General features: G+C 45.4%; 1 protein-coding gene across 2 annotated transcripts in view; it reads right to left on the bottom strand.

Annotated features, from left to right (window-relative positions):
* The window catches only part of DISP1 (dispatched RND transporter family member 1), a 111,923-nt gene that overhangs the window by 98,031 nt on the left and 978 nt on the right, over positions 1–12,914 (bottom strand). For both annotated transcript variants that reach the window (XM_056568416.1, XM_056568415.1), the window contains exon 2: positions 3,447–3,546. The gene's annotated coding sequence lies outside the window, so the exon portion shown is untranslated. The remainder of the gene's footprint in view (positions 1–3,446; positions 3,547–12,914) is intronic.

Below are 12,914 nucleotides of genomic sequence, written 5' to 3'. Positions count from 1 at the left end.
CCACATGTACAGTGGCCGAAAGAAGGAACCATGCATCCTTAAATACAGTACACAGCGCTGCTTTAGTCTGTGTGGCTATGTCTGGTACTGCAGCTGAACCCATTCACATTTTGTGCAGTAAAGGAGGAGAGTTTTGTTATGTTGATCAGTGGTGGAACTTGCGGGTCCAATTTTCATTAGTGGTGGTCGGACTCCTGGCACCACCATTGATTAGCAAAAAGAATGGGCAGTGACTATTGTAACACAGAAGCCAGCACAGCGCCACTCTCATTCATGCAGCTGTATGTGGCACTGCCACTCAGCTAAATTTACTTGCAGTACCACATATATCCACACGAGGTAGAGTGGCGCCTTGCTTCAACAGATACAATCATACAGATATAAATCAACTACTGTATGAAAGGCCATCAGAACATGCTGGTAATAGTAGTTTGCATAAGATACAGATGCACAGGGAGACCATTGCAATTTATCATATATATATATATATATATATATATATATATATATATATATATATATAATATTAGAGACCATTTGCAAAAAAAAATAAGGAAAAAAAACAACAACCCTGGTATAGTCCAGAATTACAGATAAATCCTCTACATTCCTCTTGTAACTTATACCGTATATACTCGAGTATAAGCCGACCAGAATATAAGCAGAGGCCCCTAATTTTACCCTAAAAACCCAGGAAAAGTTATTGAATTGACTATAAGCCTAGGGTGGGAAATACATCATCCCCCCCCATGTAATCATCCAGACCCCCGTCATCATCCAGACCCCCCATCATCATCCAGACCCCCCGTCATCATCCAGACCCCCCGTCATCATCCAGACCCCCCGTCATCATCCAGACCCCCCCGTCATCATCCAGACCCCCCCGTCATCATCATCACCGCCTGTCAATCCCTTCCTCAGTGGTCTTCAACCTGCGGACCTCCAGAGGTTTCAAAACTACAACTCCCAGCATGCCCGGACAGCCATCGGCTGTCCGGGCATGCTAGGAGTTGTAGTTTTGAAACCTCTGGAGGTCCACAGGTTGAAGATCACTGCGGCCTTCATCATCATCATCATCCAGCCTCATCCAGCCTCTCAGCATGCTGGGAGTTGTAGTTTTGAAACCTCTGGAGGTCCGCAGGTTGAAGATCACTGCGGCCTTCATCATCAAGCCTCATCCAGCCTCTCAGCATGCTGGGAGCTGTAGTTTTGAAACCTCTGGAGGTCCGCAGGTTGAAGACCACTGATGAAGGGATTGAAAGGCGGAGAGTTCACTCGAGTATAGGCCGAGGGGGGCGTTTTCAGCATGAAAAATCGTGCTGAAAAACTCGGCTTATACTCGAGTATATACGGTAAGTAACTGCACACAGTCAGCCCTCCTCCCGCTATCCTCCCATCCCATATATACAAGTCAGGCTTTCCCTGATCCCAGACTATAGATTGCTTCCCATGAGATGAGGAAATCACATCCCATCCTGTACAAGAGGCAGGAAAGACAGAAGCCAGATGATCCCACGTTCCATACGAAACACAAGAGGAATTTAGATGTTCACGGCCCCGGGTGATGTACAGGAGCCTTCCCTTAGAAATCAGACATAGAGAAGTATTGGCTCCTTACACAGACATATCAGGGGTCCTCAGCACGGACAAACGTCTCCCCTACCCAAACATGTCCTCTATTGCCTCCTAAAACCAGCAAGTTATGGTAAAACACAGCGATTTTTAAAAAGCACTTTGTAGAGGTCCTTGTGTGTGCCTTGTGCTTACTTTTTTTTAGCTGATATGGCAAGCATTTTAGCCATACTGGACGCAATTCCATTACCGATATGGACTCCTAATGCTGTCTACATTTCCCATGAATCCTCTGGCTTTGCAGAGAGGTGTAGTGGAGTCTGATCACTGCACCTGGTCATCTAATTCGGTTGCTGGAGTTTAGCCGGGGAGCTGATTAGACTCAAATGGGTTGGGATCAGTTCACATTATAGGCAGTTTTCTTATTCAGAGTGGTGTTTAATGAGGATCTGAGATATTTAGTCTGTGTTCAAGTGTCAAGTTTTTTTTGTTTTTTTTTGCTGCAATCCACATACTCCCCTCCCCTCCCCCCCCCCCCCACAACATGTGAACACTGCTTTGTAGACGTGTAAAACTACTATATTATAATCCCATAGAGAAAGCAGCAGTAGTATACAGATAGAGCTGAAGGGGAGGTGTATAACTACTATGTATACTGATCCCATAGAGAAAGCAGCAGTAGTATACAGATAGAGCTGGAGGGGAGGTTTATCACTAACATATATCCAATCCAATAGAGATAGCAGCAGCAGTATACAGATAAAGCTGGAGGGGAGGTGTATAACTACTATATATCCTGATTCCACAAAGATAGCAGCAGCAGTATACAGATAGAACTTTAGGGAGATGTATAACTACTATATATCCTGACCCCATAGAGATAGCAGCAGTATACAGATAGAGCTTGGAGGTGTATAACTACTATATATCCTGATCCCAAAGACACAGCAGCAGCAGTATACAGATGGAACTGTAGGGAGGTATATAACTACTATGTATATTGATAGAGCTGGAGGGAAGATATATAGGTACTATATATCCTGATCCCATAGAGAGAGCAGCAGCAGTATATGGATAGAGCTGGAGGGGAGGTATATAACTACTATATATCCTGATCCCATAGAGAGAGCAGCAGCAGTATATGGATAGAGCTGGAGGGGAGGTGTATTTCTACTATATATCCTGATCCCATAGAGAGAGCAGCAGCAGTATATGGATAGAGCTGGAGGGAAGGTATATAGGTACTATATATCCTGATCCCATAGAGAGAGCAGCAGCAGTATATGGATAGAGCTGGAGGGAAGGTATATAGGTACTATATATCCTGATCCCATAGAGAGAGCAGCAGCAGTATATGGATAGAGCTGGAGGGAAGGTATATAGGTACTATATATCCTGATCCCATAGAGAGAGCAGCAGCAGTATATGGATAGAGCTGGACGGGAGGTGTATTTCTACTATATATCCTCTGGCTGTGGCAAAACTGCAACTTCCAGCATGCCTGGACAGCCAAAGACTGTCCGAGCATGCTGGGAGTTGTAGTTTTGAAACAGCTGGAGGCACCCTGGTTGGGAAACACCGCTCTAAATGATCTGAGTTGCGCTACTTGTGCAGTCCGCATGGTCCGCAGGGATAAAGGGTCTTAAGCCTAAAGCTTTCTTTACATGATTTTCCCACAAAAACATCTGATCCTGATATATTATTACTGTCCGGTACGAGCAGCATAAGCAAAAGATCAGGAGCCGATAAGGCTGGAATGAGGCGTGGAGCGACCTCCGCAGATGCACCTGGCAGATAGGCGCTAGGCAGAATGGGGATCAGCAAATAGTGCAGACAATGGGCGCATTAGACATATGACAGAAAGCATTCCGTACCTGCCAGGAATGTCTGGGGCGTATTCGCAGATACGTGCGTCCGTACAGAAACTCGCAGCAGATCAGTCGGCCTTCAGCCAATGGCACGTACAAAGGGTACCTGGAAGACACAAGGGCAAATACTTAAAGCGTACCCGTCAGATCCAACAAAAATATTTTTTTTCTAATATATCACTTAGTACCTAATCCTGACCATGTACATGTAATTTTTATGTGTCTAGCACCTTTATTTATTTTTTTATTACACTTTTAATTTAGCTCACTAGTCTGAATTCCTCTCAAAGGGAGGGGGCGTGGCCTCACTGTGCAGGTCTCCGCCCCCTCCCTCAGTATGCTGTCTGATCACATCTCCCCTAGCATTAGCAAAACTACAACTCCCAGCTTGTCCTCACTGACAGTAGCGGGGACACAAGATGACAGTGGGAGGATTTATCCTCCAGCTCTGAGCCCTGTGCTCACAGCTGTCAATCAAGAAAGTGTGTCCATGACATAGGTGATGACTCATGGACACAGCAGGACTAGTATGTGTCCAAGCAGGCAGGGGGGGCAGTTGTTTGACTGGCTTTTTCTGTATGAAATACTGAAAATTTTCTAATGAAAGCAATTGTAATACCTATTGGTTATATATGCTTCACAACATATCAAAAGTTTTTGTGTCTGACAGCGCCCATTTAACACTGGTGGGGAAGGGGGGGGGGGTTTGTAATAAGAGTTACATGGTATAAATTATTCTGTGATGCCATCAAGACGATGAAGAACCCTACAAGTCAGTGTTTCCCAACCAGGGTGCCTCCAGCTGTTGCTAAACTACAACTCCCAGCATGCCCGGACAGCCTTTGGCTGTCCGGGCATGCTGGGAGTTGTAGTTTTGCAACAGCTGGAGGCACCCAGGTTGGGAAACACTGTGTTAACCCCTTGCTTCCCAATCACAGAGCAACAGCTGTTGCAAAACTACAACTCCCACTTTTTAGGACCCTGACATGCTGGGAGTTGTAGCTCTATCCCAGCCAATGGCTGTCCGGGCATGCTGGGAGTTGTAGTTTTGCAACATCTGGAGGTCCGCAAGTTGAAGACCACTGATATAGAAAATCAACAGGTAGATTCAAAGACCTCATATACAAGAGACTCCGGACTCATATTCTGCTACTTGAGGATATAGGGGGAGATGAATCAAAACCTGTGCAAAGGAAAAGTTGTCCAGTGGCCCATAGCAACCAATCAGATCGCTTCTTTCTGAGGCCTTGTAAAAAATTAAAGAAGCGATCTGATTGGATGCTATGGGCAACTGGACAACCTTTCCTCTGCACAGGTTTTGATAAATCTCCCCCATAATGTCTAACTTTATGGCTTTGTCTGGGTTCCAAGGCCCACACCTAAAACCTCCGAATCCTTGGCGTCTGAACACCCAGCAAGGCACATAACAATGAAATCAATCCATAGGTAACTGAGGCCGCAACATACAGTCATGGCCGTAAATGTTGGCACCCCTGAAATTTTTCTAGAAAATTTAGAATTTCTCACAGAAAAGGATTGCAGTAACACATGTTTTGCTATACACATGTTTATTCCCTTTGTGTGTATTGGAACTAAACCAAAAAAAGGAGGAAAAAAAGTAAATTGGACATAATGTCACCAAACTCCAAAAATGGGCTGGACAAAATTATTGGTACCCTTAACGTAATATTTGGTTGCACACCCTTTTGAAAAATAACTGAAATCAGTGGCTTCCTATAACCATCAATAAGCTCCTTACACCTCTCAGCCGGAATGTTGGACCGTTCTTCCTTTGCAAACTGCTCCAGGTCTCTTATTGGACGGCGTCTTTTCCCAACAGCAATTTTAAGATCTCTCCACAGGTGATCAATGGGATTTAGATCTGGACTCATTGCTGCCACTTCAGAACTCTCCAGCGCTTTGTTGTCATCCATTTCTGGGTCTTTTTGACGTATGTTTGGGGTCATTGTCCTGCTGGAAGACCCAAGATCTTGGACGCAAACCCAGCTTTCTGACACTGGGCTGTACAGTGCGACCAAAAATCCATTGGTAATCCTCAGATTTCAGGATGCCTTGTACACATTCAAGGCCCCCAGTGCCAGAGGCAGCAAAACAACCCAAAACATCATTGACCTCCACCATATGTCACTGTAGGTACTGTGTTCTTTTCTTTGTAGGTCTCATTCCGTTTTCGGTAAACAGTAGAATGATGTGCTTTACCAAAAAGCTCTATCTTGGTCTCATCTGTCCACAAGACATTTTCCCAGAAGGATTTTGATTACTCAAGTTCATTTTGGCAAAATGTAGTCTTTCTTTTTTATGTCTCTGTCAGCAGTGGGGTCCTCCTGGGTCACCTCCATAGTGGGGTCCTCCTGGGTCTCCTCCATAGTGGGGTCCTCCTGGGTCTCCTCCATAGTGGGGTCCTCCTGGGTCTCCTGCCATAGCGTTTTATGTGATTTAAATGTCGACGGATAGTTCGTGCTGACACAGATGCTCCCTGAGCCTGCAGGACAGCTTGAATATCTTTGGAACTTGTTTGGGGCTGCTTATCCACCATATGGACTATCCTGCGTTGACACCTTTCATCAATTTTTCTCTTCCGGAAGATTAGCTACAGTACCATGGGTTGCAAACTTCTTGATAATGTTGCGAACTGTGGACTGGATCTCAGGAAATGGACTTGTAACCTTTAGATTGTTGATATTTTTCCACAATTTTGGTTCTCAAGTCCTCAGACAGTTCTCTTCACCTCTTTCTGTTGTCCATGCTTAGTGTGGCACACACAGACACACAATGCAAAGACTAAGTGAACTTCTCTCCTTTTTTTCTGCTTTCAGGTGTGATTTTTATATTGCCCACACCTGTTACTTGCCCCAGATGAGTTTAAAGGAGCATCACATGCTGGAAACAATCTTATTTTTCCACAATTTTGAGAGTCTGGTGACATTATGTCCAATTTGCTTTTTTTCCTCCCTTTTGTGGTTTAGTTCCAATACACACAAAGGGAATAAAGATGTGTATAGCAAAACATGTGTTACTGCAATCCTTTTCTGTGAGAAATACTTCATTTTCTAGAAACATTTCAGGGGTGCCAATATTTACGGCCATGACTGTATAGTCCTCACAGGTAACCGAGGCCCCAACGTATAGTCCTCACAGGTAACCGAGGCCCCAACGTATAGTCCTCACAGGTAACCGAGGCCCCAACGTATAGTCCTCACAGGTAACCGAGGCCCCAACGTATAGTCCTCACAGGTAACAGAGGCCCCAACGTATAGTCCTCACAGGTAACAGAGGCCCCAACGTATAGTCCTCACAGGTAACAGAGGCCCCAACGTATAGTCCTCACAGGTAACAGAGGCCCCAACGTATAGTCCTCACAGGTAACAGAGGCCCCAACGTATAGTCCTCACAGGTAACAGAGGCCCCAACGTATAGTCCTCACAGGTAACAGAGGCCCCAACGTATAGTCCTCACAGGTAACAGAGGCCCCAACGTATAGTCCTCACAGGTAACAGAGGCCCCAACGTATAGTCCTCACAGGTAACAGAGGCCCCAACGTATAGTCCTCACAGGTAACAGAGGCCCCAACGTATAGTCCTCACAGGTAACAGAGGCCCCAACGTATAGTCCTCACAGGTAACAGAGGCCCCAACGTATAGTCCTCACAGGTAACAGAGGCCCCAACGTATAGTCCTCACAGGTAACAGAGGCCCCAACGTAAAGTCCTCACAGGTAACAGAGGCCCCAACGTATAGTCCTCACAGGTAACAGAGGCCCCAACGTATAGTCCTCACAGGTAACAGAGGCCCCAACGTATAGTCCTCACAGGTAACAGAGGCCCCAACGTATAGTCCTCACAGGTAACAGAGGCCCCAACGTATAGTCCTCACAGGTAACAGAGGCCCCAACGTATAGTCCTCACAGGTAACAGAGGCCCCAACGTATAGTCCTCACAGGTAACAGAGGCCCCAACGTATAGTCCTCACAGGTAACAGAGGCCCCAACGTATAGTCCTCACAGGTAACAGAGGCCCCAACGTATAGTCCTCACAGGTAACAGAGGCCCCAACGTATAGTCCTCACAGGTAACAGAGGCCCCAACGTATAGTCCTCACAGGTAACAGAGGCCCCAACGTATAGTCCTCACAGGTAACAGAGGCCCCAACGTATAGTCCTCACAGGTAACAGAGGCCCCAACGTATAGTCCTCACAGGTAACAGAGGCCCCAACGTATAGTCCTCACAGGTAACAGAGGCCCCAACGTATAGTCCTCACAGGTAACAGAGGCCCCAACGTATAGTCCTCACAGGTAACAGAGGCCCCAACGTATAGTCCTCACAGGTAACAGAGGCCCCAACGTATAGTCCTCACAGGTAACAGAGGCCCCAACGTATAGTCCTCACAGGTAACAGAGGCCCCAACGTATAGTCCTCACAGGTAACAGAGGCCCCAACGTATAGTCCTCACAGGTAACAGAGGCCCCAACGTATAGTCCTCACAGGTAACAGAGGCCCCAACGTATAGTCCTCACAGGTAACAGAGGCCCCAACGTATAGTCCTCACAGGTAACAGAGGCCCCAACGTATAGTCCTCACAGGTAACAGAGGCCCCAACGTATAGTCCTCACAGGTAACAGAGGCCCCAACGTATAGTCCTCACAGGTAACAGAGGCCCCAACGTATAGTCCTCACAGGTAACAGAGGCCACAACGTATAGTCCTCACAGGTAACAGAGGCCACAACGTATAGTCCTCACAGGTAACAGAGGCCACAACGTATAGTCCTCACAGGTAACAGAGGCCACAACGTATAGTCCTCACAGGTAACAGAGGCCACAACGTATAGTCCTCACAGGTAACAGAGGCCACAACGTATAGTCCTCACAGGTAACAGAGGCCACAACGTATAGTCCTCACAGGTAACAGAGGCCACAACGTATAGTCCTCACAGGTAACAGAGGCCACAACGTATAGTCCTCACAGGTAACAGAGGCCACAACGTATAGTCCTCACAGGTAACAGAGGCCACAACGTATAGTCCTCACAGGTAACAGAGGCCACAACGTATAGTCCTCACAGGTAACAGAGGCCACAACGTATAGTCCTCACAGGTAACAGAGGCCACAACGTATAGTCCTCACAGGTAACAGAGGCCACAACGTATAGTCCTCACAGGTAACAGAGGCCACAACGTATAGTCCTCACAGGTAACAGAGGCCACAACGTATAGTCCTCACAGGTAACAGAGGCCACAACGTATAGTCCTCACAGGTAACAGAGGCCACAACGTATAGTCCTCACAGGTAACAGAGGCCACAACGTATAGTCCTCACAGGTAACAGAGGCCACAACGTATAGTCCTCACAGGTAACAGAGGCCACAACGTATAGTCCTCACAGGTAACAGCGGCCACAACGTATAGTCCTCACAGGTAACAGCGGCCACAACGTATAGTCCTCACAGGTAACAGCGGCCACAACGTATAGTCCTCACAGGTAACAGCGGCCACAACGTATAGTCCTCACAGGTAACAGCGGCCACAACGTATAGTCCTCACAGGTAACAGCGGCCACAACGTATAGTCCTCACAGGTAACAGCGGCCACAACGTATAGTCCTCACAGGTAACAGCGGCCACAACGTATAGTCCTCACAGGTAACAGAGGCCACAACGTATAGTCCTCACAGGTAACAGAGGCCACAACGTATAGTCCTCACAGGTAACAGAGGCCACAACGTATAGTCCTCACAGGTAACAGAGGCCACAACGTATAGTCCTCACAGGTAACAGAGGCCACAACGTATAGTCCTCACAGGTAACAGAGGCCACAACGTATAGTCCTCACAGGTAACAGAGGCCACAACGTATAGTCCTCACAGGTAACAGAGGCCACAACGTATAGTCCTCACAGGTAACAGAGGCCACAACGTATAGTCCTCACAGGTAACAGAGGCCACAACGTATAGTCCTCACAGGTAACAGAGGCCACAACGTATAGTCCTCACAGGTAACAGAGGCCACAACGTATAGTCCTCACAGGTAACAGAGGCCACAACGTATAGTCCTCACAGGTAACAGAGGCCACAACGTATAGTCCTCACAGGTAACAGAGGCCACAACGTATAGTCCTCACAGGTAACAGAGGCCACAACGTATAGTCCTCACAGGTAACAGAGGCCACAACGTATAGTCCTCACAGGTAACAGAGGCCACAACGTATAGTCCTCACAGGTAACAGAGGCCACAACGTATAGTCCTCACAGGTAATAGAGGCCACAACGTATAGTCCTCACAGGTAACAGAGGCCACAACGTATTGTCCTCACAGGTAACAGAGGCCCCAACGTATAGTCCTCACAGGTAACAGAGGCCCCAACGTATAGTCCTCACAGGTAACAGAGGCCCCAACGTATAGTCCTCACAGGTAACAGAGGCCCCAACGTATAGTCCTCACAGGTAACAGAGGCCCCAACGTATAGTCCTCACAGGTAACAGAGGCCCCAACGTATAGTCCTCACAGGTAACAGAGGCCCCAACGTATAGTCCTCACAGGTAACAGAGGCCCCAACGTATAGTCCTCACAGGTAACAGAGGCCCCAACGTATAGTCCTCACAGGTAACAGAGGCCCCAACGTATAGTCCTCACAGGTAACAGAGGCCCCAACGTATAGTCCTCACAGGTAACAGAGGCCACAACGTATAGTCCTCACAGGTAACAGAGGCCACAACGTATAGTCCTCACAGGTAACAGAGGCCCCAAATTATAGTCCTCACAGGTAACAGAGGCCCCAACGTATAGTCCTCACAGGTAACAGAGGCCACAACGTATAGTCCTCACAGGTAACAGAGGCCACAACGTAGAGTCCTCACAGGTAACAGAGGCCACAACGTATAGTCCTCACAGGTAACAGAGGCCACAACGTATAGTCCTCACAGGTAACAGAGGCCCCAACGTAGAGTCCTCACAGGTAACCGAGGCCACAACGTATAGTCCTCACAGGTAACCGAGGCCTTTACAAAAAACATGTTCATGCAACAAGTTAAATTCAGAAAATGAATAAGATAAATAGTACAGTGGAGCCTCAAGTTACAATATTAATTGGTTCAGGGACGACCATTGTAAGTTGAAAATATTGTATTATACTATGTTGAGACCAGAAATGGAAAAATGGTCCTTAGTTCTGAAGCCTCCAAAACCTCATCCAAAATAAGTAAAAACTGAGATTAAAGAAAAGTAAGGAAATACCTACTACATGTCCTTCCATATAAAAGCCAGAAATAGCTGCTGAAGGCTGTAAATAACTTACCGTATATGTGGATGACAGGAGCTTCTATAAAGGGGTTATCCAGATGTAGGAAAACAGAGCTAATTTCTTTCAAAAACAGCACTATGTCTGGCCTCTAGGTTGTGTGCAGTATTACAACTTGACTCCATTCACTTCAATGGAACTGAGCTGCAATACCACACACAACCTGGGGACAGACATGGCGCTGTTTTTAGAAAAAAATGAGGTCTGTTTTTCTAATCCTTAATAACCGCTTTAAGGTTCTGTACAGAACACAATGTACCAGGAAAAAAGAAGCCGCCCTCACCTAATGTCCAAAAGGAGCAGCTAACCCTGGCCTAGGTACAGAACATGTAGTACCTCCCCGTACTGTAGGGGGCGCTACCAGACAGCCCGTACACTTCAGTAATACAGGGGTTTTACCAGTTAAAGGGGTACTCCAGTGGGAAAAAAAAATTTTTAAATCAACTAGTGCCAAAAAGTAAAACAGATTTATAAATTACTTCTATTAAAAAATCTTTACCCTTCCAGTATTTAAGTAGCTGTATACTACAGAGGATATTCTTTTCTTTTTGAATTTATTTTTTTGACCACAGTACTCTCTGCTGACACCTGATGCCCGTATCAAGAACTGTCCAGAGCAGGAGAAAATCCCCATAGCACATCTATGCTGCTCTGGACAGTTCCTGACACGGACTGAGGTGTCAGCAGAGAGAACTGTGGACAAGACAAAAAATTAATTAAAACCGGTACTCCGGTGGAAAACTTTTTTTTTTTTTTTTAATCAACTGGTGCCAGAAAGTTAAACAGATTTGTAAATTACTTCTATAAAAAAAATCTTAATCCTTCCAGTACTTATTAGCTGCTGAATACTACACAGGAAATTGTTTTCTTTTTGGAATACAGTGCTCTCTGCTGACATCATGACCACAGTGCTCTCTGCTGACATCTCTGTCCATTTTAGGAACTGTCCAGAGTAGGAGAAAATCCTCATAGCAAACATATGCTGCTCTGGACAGTTCCTAAAAATGACAGAGGTGTCCGCAGAGAGAACTGTGCTCGTGATGTCAGCAGACAGCACTGTGTTCCAAAAAGAAAACCATTTCCTTTGTAGTATTCAGCAGCTAATAAGTACTGGAAGGATTAAGATTTTTTAATAGAAGCAATTTACAAATCTGTTTAACTTTCTGGCACCAGATGATAAAAAAAAGAAGTTTTCCACGGGAGTACCCCTTTAAAAAAAGAAAAGAATTTCCTCTGTAGCATACAGCTGCTAAAAAGTACTGGAAGGGTAAAGATTTTTAATAGAAGTAATTTACAAATCTGTTGAACTTTCTGGCACCAGTTGATTTAGAACAAAAAAAAAAAAATTTTAAAATATGTTTTCCACCGGAGTACCCCTTTAAATGCCAAATCTCAATGGTGGGATGTTGCAGCATTGCGGATTGATTCGGTCTGTAACATTGAGTTTGGTTTCAAGTTCCAATGGTTCCGAAAAAAAAATAAAAATACATTGAAAAGTTGAAAATATGGTAACGTGAGGCTGCTGTATTTTGGGGGGGGGATACAGTAGCGGGGACTCCTTTCAATCACCGGACTCCCTGATTTTACACAGCACTGATTGCCCATATACTGTATCCATCACTGCCCACTTTACATTCTTAGGGGTACAACATTTTGTGCCCCCTAAAGCTTTTTTCACATGTGGATTGGGGCTCTCTTCTGGGGGGGGGGGGGGCCCCATCGCAGAATTCATTTAATCAGACGAACCGCATTGCAGTCAGTGGGATCCTTTAGTGTCCGCTGTGCTGTGAACCGTCCGATCCTATTTTAATTTATTTTTATTAATTTTATAATTTGTATTATTTTTTTTATGTATTCATTATTTAATGAAGTCTGTAATGGAGGTCCATAATTCTGCGCCTGGAGCAACCACCCCCGTGGCTTCCCACACCACCGGGGATAAGGGGTTAGTATTTAAATTGCAAATATATAGAGATATATATATATATATATATATATATATATATATATATATATATATATATATATATTGGTAAGCAAACAAAAAAAAATTATAATAATAAAAAAAAAAAAAATAAATAAAAAAAAAATAAACTGCCACCCAGCTTTCCCAGACTCTTGAAGCAATTCAACAGACAAAACTTTTGCCAAAAAATCTGTCACCC

Source organism: Hyla sarda, chromosome 3 (assembly GCF_029499605.1).
Source record: "Hyla sarda isolate aHylSar1 chromosome 3, aHylSar1.hap1, whole genome shotgun sequence".
NCBI lineage: Eukaryota > Metazoa > Chordata > Amphibia > Anura > Hylidae > Hyla > Hyla sarda.
Note: the sequence above shows the minus strand (reverse complement) of the source record. Positions and strands in the feature narration are given on the sequence as shown.